This window comes from Pezoporus flaviventris, unplaced genomic scaffold (assembly GCF_033815535.1).
Source record: "Pezoporus flaviventris isolate CSIRO_AGI_PZ_B2104156 unplaced genomic scaffold, CSIRO_AGI_Pfla_v1 ptg000031l, whole genome shotgun sequence".
Classification (NCBI taxonomy): domain Eukaryota; kingdom Metazoa; phylum Chordata; class Aves; order Psittaciformes; family Psittacidae; genus Pezoporus; species Pezoporus flaviventris.
The window spans coordinates 67,305,021-67,319,702 of NW_026892579.1; the positions used below are offsets into that span (position 1 = coordinate 67,305,021).

Sequence of the window (14,682 nt, forward strand, 5' to 3'; positions counted from 1 at the left end):
TTCTCTGTGAGGGTGGTGAGGCACTGGCACAGGGTGCCCAGAGAAGCTGTGGCTGCCCCATCCCTGGAAGGATGCAGATGGTCAAAACTAATGAATTTGAAAAATAAAATAGAAAAGAGGCAAAAAGTGAGGGAGAAGAGCTTTTAGCTACTGGGAAAGCAAAGGTTGTTTTACATCACCTTTAACTTCTTCCTTCTAGTCTTTTCAGTGTGGATAATTCTGGTAATGTCTGAGCAATGTTGAGGCTATTGGCAAAGGTGCAATATTCAGATTTACAGTCATAGTAAACAGTCTTATTATTAATCTTTTATTTAGGCTTTCATTCTTCCATCCACCTAATTTGTAATATCTAATAAATAGTTTTACAATGGCAACAACTCTAAAGATTTTCATCTCACTGAATCCAATACAACTTTTCCAATTTGCTTTTATAAATACCAGTTTGGGAGGGGGTTTCTTTTTTTAGGGAATAATCACATCTCCGAAAGGGAATTCCAGTCTTGTTTTACAAATCTGACCTCAAAGAGAACCCTGATCTCAAGCAATCCTATAGCAAACTGTGGTGTAAAGGCCTTTTTGTCCATGGAGACTGTGGGCCTGTGGACCCTGAAACTGTCGTGCTCTCCGCTTTTCCTGGGTAGCAAAGGTTTAAGTAGACTGTCCTTGACATATTTTTATGTAACTTCGCCTTCAAAACTTCTAATAAAAGAGATTCTATCACCTTCCCTGTATCCAATTTTTCCTATTAAACCCACAAATACAGAGCTGTTAAATTTAATGGGAAGGCCATGGGAAAACAGTGTAATTGTGTCTTGAGCAACATGTGGAAAAAAGGTACATCCTACACAGTATTTAAAACGTACAAAGTGCTGTGGTGTTCTCCTGTGTTACTTTAAAAGAAATTGAATAGGTTTCAAACTCAAATTATGACTTGTTAAAGCCTTTACACTTGTGCAGCTTATACACTTTTAAGCTGGTTTTTACCCCAGCAAAACATGAACAGTTCTGCACATCCACAAACCAGGTAGATGAGGCCCTCAGTGACCTCAGTGGCCTTGGCAGTGCTGGGGGAATGGCTGGACTTGATCCGGACTTAAAGGTCCTTTCCAGTCTGGTTGGTTCTGTGATTCTATAAATTGCAGGCCAGAATATTTATTCATATGGCTATATCATGGGAAGATGGGCAGAGCTTCACTTCCCATGTCAGCAGGGAAGCTCTCTTGATTATTAATTTGTGAAGTTAAACCTCAGTACTAGAGGTTTGCTCAGATTGATGAGCTCGTGTGCATGTACCTTCTCTTCATCTTCTGCCTGACCCCCCAGAGGAAAGCAGCCTGAAGTCAGGAGGCAGACCATTAAGAAGAAGCACATTTCTCTTGTCTGGGAGCTCTGTCAAGACTTGTTTCCTGACCACCCAGCAGCAACGTATTTGCTATGAGGAAAAAGGAACCATGGGACGCTGCTTTATGGCAGCAGGAGTGCTCTGCCAAAAGAAACTCTATTTAGATAAAGCAGCAGAAAAATTATCTACCAAATACTATCTGCTCATGTATTCTGATTCACAGAGCAAACCCTGTCAGAGATAAAGCTCTGTATCCTATTTATCACACAGAGGTCTCATGAATGTTAACATACATATTCCCATTTGCCCAGAAGCAAAGCCAAGGCACTTCCTTGCACATATTTTTCATTCTCTTTCTTCTTTTCCCCACACAACAGCACATGCAAAAATATACTAAAAATGCAAGTAAGTTCATCATTTTATTCTCCTTGATTTTTCACCAGGAAGAAACTAATTGTGTTCCAGCAAGTGCAAGGGGGTTTCTGTGCACAGTTTAACAAGCACTTAGGAAAGTGCTTTGTACTCAGCAGTTCTTACCTAAAATATTTAATTAAGCTGTTTGCCAATTAAGTTTGTACAACACAGCCCCTGGCACCTCATTTAGCACATGAACATTCTCATCTTTTGCCCAGTAATATTTTTCAGTCCAACAGGCAGAGTTAAATGTGACTTTAGCATAAAAGGTTAGAAGTTATAATACTAATTGGGCTGGGTTTAATTGTAATTACTTATTGATGAGGATTTTGTTAAATATGATATACTTCAGTGACTTCATTTACTTTAGGCAAAGCTAAAATAGAAGTGAAATTGGTTCTAAGGAATGCAAACATATTGAAGAAGTGCTTAAAGTCAAATAGAGAATCATGAGTTATATTAGTTTTCCTCCCCTCAGGGATATTGAACTGCAGGAGCTTCTAAAGATCTTCCTATTTAGGTCATTTGTTTTATAAAGCTTGTCTTTTCTCTTGTGACTCAAATCATAAAATCATAGAATGGTTTGTGTTGGAAGGGACCTCAAGGCAGTTCCAATCCCCTGCCACGGGCAGGGACCCCTTCCACTAGAGCAGCTTGCTCCAAGCCCCTGTGTCCAACCTGGCCTTGAGCACTGCCAGGGATGGGGCAGCCACAGCTTCTCTGGGCACCCTGTGCCAGCGCCTCAGCACTCTCACAGGGAAGAGCTTCTGCCTAAAAGCTCATCTCAGTCTCCCCTCTGGCAGGTTAAAGCCATTCCCCTTGGCCTGTCCCTCCATCCCTTGTCCCAAGCCCCTCTCCAGGTTTCCTGCAGCCCCTTCAGGCACTGGAGCTGCTCTCAGGTCTCCCCTTCAGGAGCCTTCTCTTCTCCAGGCTGCCCCAGCCCAGCTCTCTCAGCCTGGCTCCAGAGCAGAGCTGCTCCAGCCCCCGCAGCATCTCCGTGGCCTCCTCTGACCTTGCTCAAGCAGCTCCACATCCCTTTTGTGCCGTTTTATACAAGTGTAAGGCTGTTTCAGTAGAATTCATCCTGCACTAGAGTCCATTCCTAGCTCTCCTCTTCCAAAAGCAGGGCATGTACAAAACACATTCAGGAGTTTCACTGTCCAGGAAATGTTCCCTTTTTCCCTAGTGCAGAGCAAGACAACAGGAGAGCCCTGCTACAGGTACCAATTCTCCTTTGGTCATCCTTATCCACACCTTCCCATTGCTGGGGTGCTAAAGAGGGAACCAAATTGTTTTCCTCCATTAGTGTGGGGTTTGGAATAGCAACGTGGCTCCTTCTTTACTCCCTACTAAATCTGTGCACAAGTCCAAAAGAAGGATTTACTAGCGACACAAAAATACTCTTAATGCAGTGTCTTTTCTCTTTTATCCTGTCACATTTTTCAACTGTCTTCTCCAATAAAAGCATCAGAATTGACAATTGAATATTTTTATTTAAAGTGACCCTGCTGACCCCAACCTCCCCAATCTCTGTTTTCTAAGAGCTGTTATCGTTCATATTTTATGTTTTTTTATAATGCTAATAATGATTCTTAGCTGAATTGTCTAATCTTGAAAGCATCTGAAGTGTCCAGCATCTAATGAGTTCACCTTCTATGTTGTGGAAATAAGAGATACTAAAAAGTACAAGATGAGTTATTTCTTCTCTCTTTAAGGTTTTTTTTCACTTACACCCTTGCCACAACCTGTAAACCATGCACATTTTAACCACACGTTCATCCAAAAGTCTATCCATACATTTGATTTCACATATTTTCCCAAGGCAAATTTTGTTCTTCATTTACCCAAAATAGGATTTATTCACATATAGACATGTATACTTTTCAAAGGAATTTCCCACACACATTGACTAAGTATTTTAATAGTATTTAGTAATTTCTGTAGTGCTTTTACCATTTTTTTTTTCCTGTGGCATGTGCACATCTTGAATTCTAAAAAGCCTCATAATGCTTTAGTTTTTTTCTGTCCAGTTTCAGCTGTTATTGAGGGAAGATGAAGTAGCACAAGGTGAATTCTGTGGTTTGAGTTGAAGACTGGGAGCTCTGTTATTCTGATCTCTTCCAGCACTGAGTTCTGCAGCCAGACCAGTTACACTACAGATCTGAGATGTGGCTGTTCAAAGTCCTTGGAATATATTAGGAAAACCATTTTCCTACAGCTCTGGAATAGGTTTTTACCACTAAAAGGAGATCTCCAATAAGGTCTTAAGAACCTGTGTTGTTATTTAACCCACCCTGATAAGAAACTCCATCCCTAAAGCAGAGAAAACTTTGCTGAAGTTCAGTTTAAATTGAAGACACGTGTTTGAAACAAATTGGTGTCTTCTAGTTGTTTCAATGGAAAATTCAGACCTGGTTGTCTGAATTGTCAGAGGGCTCTTCTGGCTGATGCTGGCAGCCAGGGGAGTGGTGGGGGAGAGGAGTGGAAGCTGGCCCATGTGAAATGACAGCCAAGAGGCAAAGCGTGGAACAAGAGAGTAGTTCACCCTGTGGTGTGAGGCTTCACTGTTCTGTAAATCAGGCAACATTTCCAAGGCTAATGCTTTCACTGCTTTAGGCTCCTGCCATATTCCAGTCTAACACATGTAATCATGGACAAGTCTAAATCTAAATTCCAGAACTCCATGGAGCTGAAGCTGACTGCTGCTGTCATAGTTCTAAGCTTTTGAAGTGTTTTCTCCTCCTGAGCAGCACCTCTTCCTTGCAAGGGCTACATTTGGTCTTATTGTTCAGCCAGTGACTGATCTCAGGCATTCACAAAACTAAACTGGGAAATGCTCCCTTGTGACTCTTCATTCTGTGACTAATTAAGACATGGCCCTTCATTAAGCTCCACATGGATGAGTTTTCCTGCCCTTTTGGAGTTAGAAGTGTCTCCCACTGTCCTGCTCTAAGCAGGAAGGCTGTCAGCACGTCCCTGCCAACACCACAAAGCGTTGTGGATGTTGCCAATAAAACCAGCCTCATGGCCTGGTCTAAGCATTGGTATTACACAAACAGAAGCATCTTCTGGGTCCACACTACCACAGTTGGTACAAGTTTGTAGCATGTATCTAGAGGTCTTAAAGGAATTTCTGACATTTATTGGGAGTATACCACTCCATGCTTCAGTGCTCAAGGCCAGGTTGGACAGAGCCTTGGGTGACATGGTCTAACGTGAGGTGTCCCTGCCCATGGCAGGGGGGTGGAACTGGATGATCTTCAGGTCCTTTCCAACCCAAACTGTTCTGTGATTCTGCGATTTTTGTGCTTAGAGCTGCTGTAAAACAGGAGTATGAATAGTGTAAAACTTCTCTCTGAGGTAATACTGCATTTCAGTCTCACCAGCAATTTCATGTCATCAGTATAATTAGATTAGGATTGATTATTGTGAAGTGGGTTACAGTGAAGGACTCTGAAGATGGCTCTGAATGCTGCCATTTTCCTTTTGAATTTGAACATAAATCCTGAGCACAAATACACTGTGATATTTTAAACACAAGTAAAGGTTAAAATAGGATTTCTGTTCCTACAAAGTGCTGTTTCCTTCAGCAAGAATTTAACTGAGACGAAGAATCTGTTTTTCCCTGCCACAGAAGGAGCTGTCAGAGAGTGTTAGGAGAAAGACAGAAAGAGTTGCTGCCTCTGGGAATTCAGGCCCTGAAAAATCACAGGTCCATCCTGAATCTAGTGGTAACAGGAGGATACTGTCCCAGGGGATTCAAAGAATATAATAATACGATGCTTGTTTTAATAAAAATTAAAATAAGAAACCTCAGTTTGAACAGCAATTGTATGTTTTCTTGACAAGATTTATTCACGGCATTGTTTCTCCACCAGAGCTGGCTGTTTGATTCAGTTTTGGGCAGAGATCTTATCTGAAGGTCAGCACACAGATCAAAGCTGTCTCCATGTAACACAGAGTGATAGGTCAATGTAACTCTGCAATTTACTTTGTCAAATTCTGATTAATTTTGACATTAGTGAATCACCTAGTTAATATATAGTATATATAGAAAGTATATATAGTATATAGAAAGTATATATAATATATAGAATCCTAACTGAAGTAGCATGAAGGTAACATCCTAAAACATACTTTAACATATTTTTCAGTCTAAATTTTTTGTTTGAAGTCAGAAACCAACTTCTTCATTTGACTAATGCAGTCTTATGTTAACAAAAAGATGCTCCCAGATGTATTACTTTCTCAGGATGTGTTAATAACTTTTATTTACCCAGCATCACGGAAGCATGTGTCAGACCTTCAAATTTTGGATTTAGAAGCTATCAAGCAACTTCTAGTTATATTTGTCAGTAGATAAAATTGATCTCAGCTGATCTGTCCCTATTGCCAGGGCCCTGCGTGCATGTTAATCACCCTTTCCAGCCTCACCTGGCCCTCCAACCTGTCCCTCCACCCCTCCAGCCAGGCCTGGGAGCCCCATTTGAGCTTGGTCAGTACTGGTTCTGCTGTCTGAGTTCTGCTGGAGGTAGGTTTGTGTTCAATTCAGTCTTTCCCTACTCCTGAGGTTCTTTCTGGTTCTGCTCATTCTCCTCAATTGTCTGAGGCTTGTTTTTTGGGTGTCGCTATCCTTTACTATCACCAGCTTTGGCCTGCTTGTTTGCTGCAGAACTGTACCCTGGCTGGTAAGGTCTGTGTCCTCTCTTGCATGGTTATGGCCTCAAACTCCTCTAGAGTAGCTCTACTTCTGCTGCTCTCTGTTTTTTTATTTTAGATGCATCCAAAATCTAAGCAAGTCTACTGCAACCTCTGCTCACTGGTATCATGAAAGCCTTTCACAAATATGGTATCTCACAAACACAGTATTGTTCCTCATGGAATGTTCAGAATGGCTTTACACTTACAAGCTAAGTATACTCTACAAGGGGTTTCAGACTTCAGTGTTGAAAATAGCCGTTGTTCATGCCTTTCATGAAGAGAGCTGTTCACTGCTTCTCTGCTACTCAAACCAGATTAGAGCAGGAAGTGAGTATGTCACAGAGGCTCCAAGCTCAGTGACAGACTGTGCTGGAATTCTTTAGATAGTACAAATACTACTTTTTTTCCTCAGATGGGCAAAATGCACACTTCTGCATAGGTTTATTTGAACGTATGTCAGTTTTGTGGGATGTGAATGAAGATATCTCTTACCCAGTCTAATCTGCCTAAGTATTTAGGCTTGGAGCATGATTTTAGTTTTGAAGTGAATCTCCACCGAGCGTGTGCTAATTTGGTTTACTCTGCCAAATACTCATCACTTCCTAAAGAGTTCCAATGGCTGGTTCTTGGGCCAGCTTTGAACCATGTGTGAGCTGGTTCAGGGGGACCAGCCTAAAATGACCTTTAGCTAAAACTGCAGTACATGATATTCTCAGCACTGTCTCCTGATTTTACTTTATTGGACTAAATTAGTAACTAACACAGTCTTAGCTTTGGTCATAGTCTGCACTGAACCTTACTGACAACACAGTAATATTTGAACTCCTTTAAAGTTGACTGAAGCATGAATCTGGGTTTAATTTTTGCCTAACTAGAAAACTTATGTTCCTAATTGCATTAAAAGCAGATAAATTGGTTTAAATTCATTAAGTTGAACGAACTTTCACTCTGTCCCATGTTCTAATCTAAAAGAACACAGGAATAAATTGCCAGATGCTAAGACACTTATTGAAAGTAAGAGTAGGAAAAGTTCAGGGAATGTGACTGCCACAAGTCCTTGATGATAATAATAGTTAATTAAATTGTAGCCTCAGTAGTTGTGTGTGGATTCTGGGGAAAGATCTTGTGTGGTCCTGAGGTTGTGAAACTTTCTATGCAAGTCCTCTCTTGACATCTTCAACCAAGTGGCATGGAAGCTAAGCAGAAAGGCTTCTATTACATACCAGCTAGTTTCATTTTCTCTTCCGTTGTTAACACTCTAGGAAATATGCATTTTAATTCCTTTTTAGAGCTTTCCTTAAAAAAGACTTTAATCTTGGGATTACTGAAGTGTAACCTAGGGATATATGGAAAGTGAAACTAGAAGAGATCTGAAGGCTGCTCAGCCTTGGAGTTTCATACTCCACATAGTGCAAGGAAGAGTCTTGGAGGCAACAGTTAGGGACATGAGTTTGGTCTGAGTCAGTCTTACCACAGGGTTTGGCTTCCAAGGAGGCATTTAGTACTGCAAAGACGAAAGAGCTGGTTCCAGGGGCTCTTTGGAAGGACCTAAGAGTTTGCATTTCTGATTTTGATTACCCACATGTTTCAGTTGCCCCCAAGAGCTTTGGCTAATTGCATTGCATTGTTGACTATAAAAGCCAGGAAAAACAGAAAGGACAATGCATCAGAGTGCTTCACAGAAACTGTGCTTTACACTTCACAAAAATCAATTGGATATACAAGAAAGAAATACTTCAGTGGAGATACAGATGGAATTGTTTTGTATAGAGCATAGTGTGTCCTGTTTCATAGCTTTCAGATGTACAGAACTTGCAGCAAGTCAGATATTGGAGGAATTATGCAGATTAAATTAGCAAAGACATATGCTGGGGAGCATGACTTTATCCCATTCACCAATGTGTCCTATCTGTCTTGCAGGTGTGGAAGAGATTCCATGTTAATGCTGTGGCTGCTCACTGTTGAGATTAAGCCACATGTTCAGGGTGACACACTAGTGCCGGGGTGACTTCTGGAGATCTAAGCAAAGCTCATAAACTATAAACTCATTGCACCAACACATTGGCTCTCATCACTGTTGCAGTCGGCCTCCCAAAGCTTGCAGGTTTGGTGGGCACTGCTCAATAAGGTTTTTACAGGGCTCTAAGGTGCTGCTTAATGCGGTTTATAGCAGAGGCCCCATTTGGAACAGAGAGAGAGAAGAGGCTGTGGTGTTACAAAGGGCTGGGAGCTGCTGAGCACTATTTCCCTCAATATCCCGGTGAAACTACCATATCAGTACGTGTGACAACAGGAAGGCACGATAAAGCAGGGTTGAGACATGAAGAACGGAGTCTTTCACAACTTTATAACAGACTAACTGATAGTAGCCTAAGCAGGGCTGCTTGTGCTCCTCCTTGGAAGACAGGCTGACTGTAGAATTCCAGTGCGTGCATGGTTTTCATTAAGCTTTGTGTAACTTTTCATAGTTGATTTTTATGGAAGCACCATGAGTTATTTATTAAGTAGTTTAAATTTGTGGACTGTGCATTCAGGATATGGGATTTTTACTTGTGCTTTAATGTTATGATTTAAAAACAGCATAGTTTCCAACTTTTTCTTTTTTTTTTAATAGAACATTGATTATCAAGTGATGCTGCGTGTAACTTTGTGGGTTATTTTGTGACTATCATGGATTTCCTCACAGTAGAACTCAAAGCTGGGAGCTATGCTGTCATTACCTAGGATTTAACTTTATCCACTGTCTGTTTTACACATGCTTTTTTAACTTTATCAAACGTCCTAGGTATAGCAAGTGTATAAAACTTCCACATACTCTTTACAAAGGTGTGACCAAGCAGGTTATTTGGATTTTGTAGGAAAGAAGACAGGAAATGAAGTTCTTGGTGCTTAAAGATTTTACTGGGGCCTTTTCTTTCCAGTCCTAGTTCTACCTTGGGGGAGGGTGAAGACTGATAAGACACCTTGCTTTTCAGGTGAGGGGATCAGAGGTCAGCAACTAGCTTTTGTTTTCAATAGCCTGAAGGCAGAAAGGCTGATAGGACATTCTCAGATAAACTGCTATTCCTAGTATGAAAAGGCTTTGAGGACCTTGTAAACTAGGCTCAGAATTCCTTCCCTCTTTGTTACTGGTTTTGGTAAGAGGGGGGGGTACTGTTTTGGGGTTGAGGTTTTTGTTTTGTTTGGGGGCTGGGGGCACATTTATGATGTTTTCTTAGTTCCCAGCACTGGGATTCCACCACACCCAAGGTTCCTCCGAGCTCAGTATCAGCTCTTGAGATGTTTGCCAGACTTGGCTGCAGTAGCCAGCTCTCTGCAAGGTTTTCTGGTGTTCTGCTGTTTCACATATTACCACAGTGGGCTGGCAAGCAAGTGGGCTCTGGGGCTCATGGGGTGAAGTTAATCCATGCTTTTGCACTCTTGCAGAAATCCTGGCAGGACTTTAGGCCATGATGAGAACTGGATGGAGGACAAGGGCTGGGGAAGAATATTAGAAATTGCATTTGAGACTCTGCTGGGAGTTTTAATACCTATAATGTGTTTGGTTTGATAAAGTAGAAAAAGTGCTTGTTTGGGAAAGGTGACAAGAGACCAGCAAAACATATTTTGGTGCTACAGATCAGAAGACTCCTTCCTGACACTTTACTTGGATGGATAGGCTTAGCTTACTATTTTAGAGCAAACAACAAAGCAGCTCTGCATTGTAGTGCCAGAGCAGTAATAGAGCACTTCCTGGACTTAAATTCAATTTTACATTCCCTGCAGATATACACATGGTTTTCAGTGAAATAAATGGAATTTAGTATGTTTGATATTAATATTATTGGCTCCTTGCTGTTTGTATTCATTTTTGTGCCAGAATAATTTTATATGAGAAAAATATGTCTTGAAAGGTTTGTACAGATAAAATACAATACTTTTTACTCGGAAAATGCCTCCAAAAGGCCTCATGTGGTGTTCTGTGCTGTACATTGGTCTATAAGATGATAGACTGACTCAAACTGATCTTCACATAATGTTTAGCTCCTTCTACCACCTTCTGTGGTAGAGTTTTCATCTGTAAATCCAGGATGCCAGAGGGAGGAATGGATAAGAAAGAGAAGTACTTCCAGAATGACAAACTGAAGCTGAACCAATATGAAAGGATGGGATGGGAGCTCAGTAAGTCATTGAAAAAAAGGTATTATTTAATCCTGAAGACTGTAGTGATGGCTTTTGTGCCAGGCCCTCAGTGCATTTACCACCAAATACATGAGTGAGTGGGCTTGACACTAAGAAGTCGGGACAGGGAGCTCAAAATGATAAGGTGATAGTTCGCTGAATGATGTTTTGGTTGACTTGATGACTTGAGATACACAGAGCAAGACTGATTCTAAAGAGAATCCTTTGTAGTCACCACTTTTGCATGCTTGATTAGGGAAGAAAAATCTCACATTTACCCAACATGCTAGTATCTGTTAGGATTTTTTTTAAGGTCTCCTTTGGGTCTGTATCATGAAGTGTAATGCCAATGGCATGAGTCACAAGATAAATGCCAACAACCAACTGCAGAGCTGGATCTTTGGGTGTGCATAAGAACTGACAGCTGGCAGATAAGGGGGCTGAGAGATTTGTTATCAGGGTCTACTTCAGCATGTTGCTTCTTCCTCAGGGCTCAGCTCGTCTCTTGCATAAGACTCTTTAAATCCAATGTGAGTCCTGTAAATACAAGAGATGGTGGACCTCTAATCATGACACAAGATCATAGAATCAACTAGGCTGGAAAAGACCTTTATGATTATCAAGTCCAACTTTTACTCCAGGACTGTCAAGGCCACCACTAAACCATGTCACATAAGCAAACTGTGGTTTCATGAGAAGGGCAGTTGTGTTAAAGCATGTGGATGACTGCAAACTAATGTATAGCTCTGAGGCATTGATATGAATGTTAGCACCAACTTACTACACCATCAAATACCTGCTTTCTAACGAAGGGTCTGTGTAGTATCTTGCCAGTTGCTGCAAACTGAGGTTTGCATCTTGTGGATGAAGATCTTTTCATTGCTCAGTGCAATTAATTTGTTCCATTCCCCTATGCAGGCACACCCTGTAACACCAGCAGCTCTTAAAAGTTTAAGATCAGCAGTATTTTTTTTCTATATATTTCATAGCATGGTAAATGCTTAAAAAGTGTGTGTTTGGGAAATCATTGCTCTCAATGATTGTTTCCCATATTCCTCTAATGGTATCTATACATAATCTATACATAATAATTTCTAAGGAAGAAATTCTTTCCTGTTAGGATGGTGAGGCACTGGAATGGGTTGCCTAGGCAGGTTCTGAATGCTCCATCCCTGGCGGTGTTCAAGGCCAGGTTGGCATGGTTTAGTGTGAGGTGTCCCTGCCCATGGCTGGGGGGTTGGAACTGGATGATCTTAAGGTCCTTTCCAACCCTAACTGTTCTGTGATTCTATAATTATTTGGCAATGTGATAAGAGCTTGTGTAGATGTGCCAAGCAATGTTTAAATGAATCTGCTGAGACACTTGTAGATACTAAGCTGTAACAGCAGAGGCTGTGCAAACCTGCCGGGGGCTCCCAGTGAGCATGCAGAGGTGAATCCAGAGTTGCTATAGCTATGCTCCCACTATTTGAAGTGGTTTATTGGTTTCCAGTTTGAGCAGAACTTGGAGCCACAGGCACACTTGAGCTCTGAAGACAGATGTATCCCGAGTCCAGTTAGTGCCTCATCAGCATTAGTAGGGTGAAGGAGAAGGCCTGAGAACTTTGTCTGCTTCAGTGGTCCTACAAGTATCATCCTCAATACAAAACTGCAGAATCTGTCCTATATGTAGCTATACATTTTTAGGTAGAGCCAACATTATACAGAGGTTTGGAAGCAACAAGGCTTGTTTACATCCACAGTAGCCTAATAGAAAATCTGTAGAAATATCTGAAGTGTGTGCAGATTTCTGGGCCTTATTTGTATGTAAAAGTACTACGTTTAGTTAACCTTCTACTTGGTCATCCTCTAGCCACCTAGTCCTATGCATGTATAAAAAAACTCTCAAGGGGGCACTCTTGGTTTAAGCAAAGTATAGAGTAGGTGTAGTTTCATCTTGATTTCCCTTTCTACATTGGCAGAAAAGCTTAAGGAGCTTCTAGAATGACTTTCAAGTCACAGTTAAAATAAGCTAAGATAAAATAAGAAATATTAAATAAGTGTTACATAAGGTAAAGGATCTTTGTTCCTATAATTCTGGTATAAAGTAAATTTAGTTATATAATGTCTACAGCCAGAGTTCTTATTTTCACTTAAAAGAGGCTCATACTAGAAATGAAGGCTTATTATTTAGAAATGTGATATTTACTTGACTTACCTCTTTCACTGTTTTTATTCCTTCCGCAGCTACAAGTTTTTGGGTGTAAGAACAGTGGGAGAATCGACTGTCACTATATATATTATGGGATTTCCTGCTGCTACAGACTAGGAAACTTAGATTGTGCAGACCCATAGTGAAAAATGTAATAATTATAGGAAGAATATATTTAGAAGCTTCCTACCTGGTGTCTGTTTCCCAAAGCCATGATAGTTGACTGCATTTTGTATCTAAATCTGGATGCTATTCAGCTTCTTTTACGACCTCTGGAACAGTCAGATTGCTCTTTGTTGTCAAGACCCGGGATAATTATTAGCTCTTCAAAGAGCAGACACATAAATATGATGTGATGGTACTATCTATCCTAATAATGCCATCACAAAACAGCCCAAGAAAAATTGGCAATAAGGAAAGAGAATGACATTAAACCTCTATTTTTACTTTCTTACTGTTGGCTTGCTGTAAGAACATTTAGTAGGTAAAACTGAACTATGTCTTGGGCCCTTGAGTGAGAAATTCCTTCGAAGAAACAAGCCTTGTATTCTTCACAAGGAGGATTAGCAGTTCCTAAATGCCTCACTAATTTCTTAAACACAGGCCCTGTTGCTAAAGGAAACTACAGTGCTTCTAATACTTCACTGTTACATGCTTCCACTTAACTGCATCAGGACAACACAGAAGCAGTAAAAGAAAGAGCTCGACAGAGCAAAAGAGCTGAGCTCGGAGTGTAACAGTTACGGAGCCAAGCCAATCAGAATTATTTGCAAGTGTATCTCTATTCAGGGTAGAAGGATCAGCTCTAAAACATTAAAAAACAGCCTCACAAGCTGGAGGCACGTCCATCATCTTTTTAATGGAACTATGGATGAATTGGTTGGAGTATCAAGGGTTCACATGCTGATCATTTGGGTTGGAGGTTACTTGTAGGCTATTTCCACTATTAGCATCTGAGCCCTCTGCAGCAGCTTCTGTGCCAGCTACTAACGGCTCTGCCCTGCGCCACATGCATCACCCTGGGACGAAAGCTTCAGCTCCAGCAGAGAGCTCATCAGAGTCAGAAGACCTCTTGATGTTTCGAGATAATCATTATTATTAGTGCCAACACCCCTTTTGGGTGACTGTCAGCCTAATCTATAGCACCAAATTGGCTATCCTCATTTGTTAATTAATTTTGTTCATAAAATCCTCCTCTGAGGGTGAGGGAATAAATGTTACCATTAAAGACTTAAATAGGCTTTCAGATGAAATGCAGCAACCAGCTGCAGGTCAGCAACAAACCATTCTTTGTTAAGGTGTTTTCCTTTTACAGACATACAAACTGAATAATCTCATCTTTTTAAGGTAGACTGTTAAGGTGGACTTCCATCATCAGATCTATCCTATAGGTCATAGTAGCAGAAAGGGATAATAAGGAATGAATTTTGAACCATTTGTTATTTTGGTATAGCATTTTCTGAAACCCCTGTGAAAAGGGCTACAATGTTCTCTTATGGTTAAAATTTGCTGCATTTTTTGACCTGTTACTAATATTTTAAAGTAAAAATCTTAAGCAAAAATAAACCCTTTCTGACCCACACAAGAATTATCAAGCAGGAATCAAGACCTATATATACAATATTTGGAATTATAATCTTACCCAGGTTATTAAGGTAAATCTTTTTAACTGTCATAGAAAAATACTTAAATACAAATTTTAAAAATGAGGTAGATTTGGGTACAAAATGCCATGGTAAAATATCAGAAGACAAGAGAAAGGGAAATGGCCAAGGAGTTGAAATTTAACATGTGATGGTGGTTATTATTTAAACTGCTTCTACTTATTTTTCTACTCAGTATAATGGTAGCTATCACAAAGGGATTGTATGTT

The 14,682-nt window shown here is 40.5% G+C and overlaps 1 long non-coding RNA gene across 1 annotated transcript; it reads left to right on the plus strand.

The window, feature by feature from the left end:
• Positions 1 to 9,419: 9,419 nt before the first annotated feature.
• LOC133273521 (uncharacterized) lies at positions 9,420 to 13,647 on the plus strand. The gene is made up of 2 exons (XR_009744869.1): positions 9,420 to 10,618; positions 13,413 to 13,647. It is a non-coding gene; the product is annotated as an uncharacterized LOC133273521 (long non-coding RNA).
• Positions 13,648 to 14,682: the final 1,035 nt, after the last annotated feature.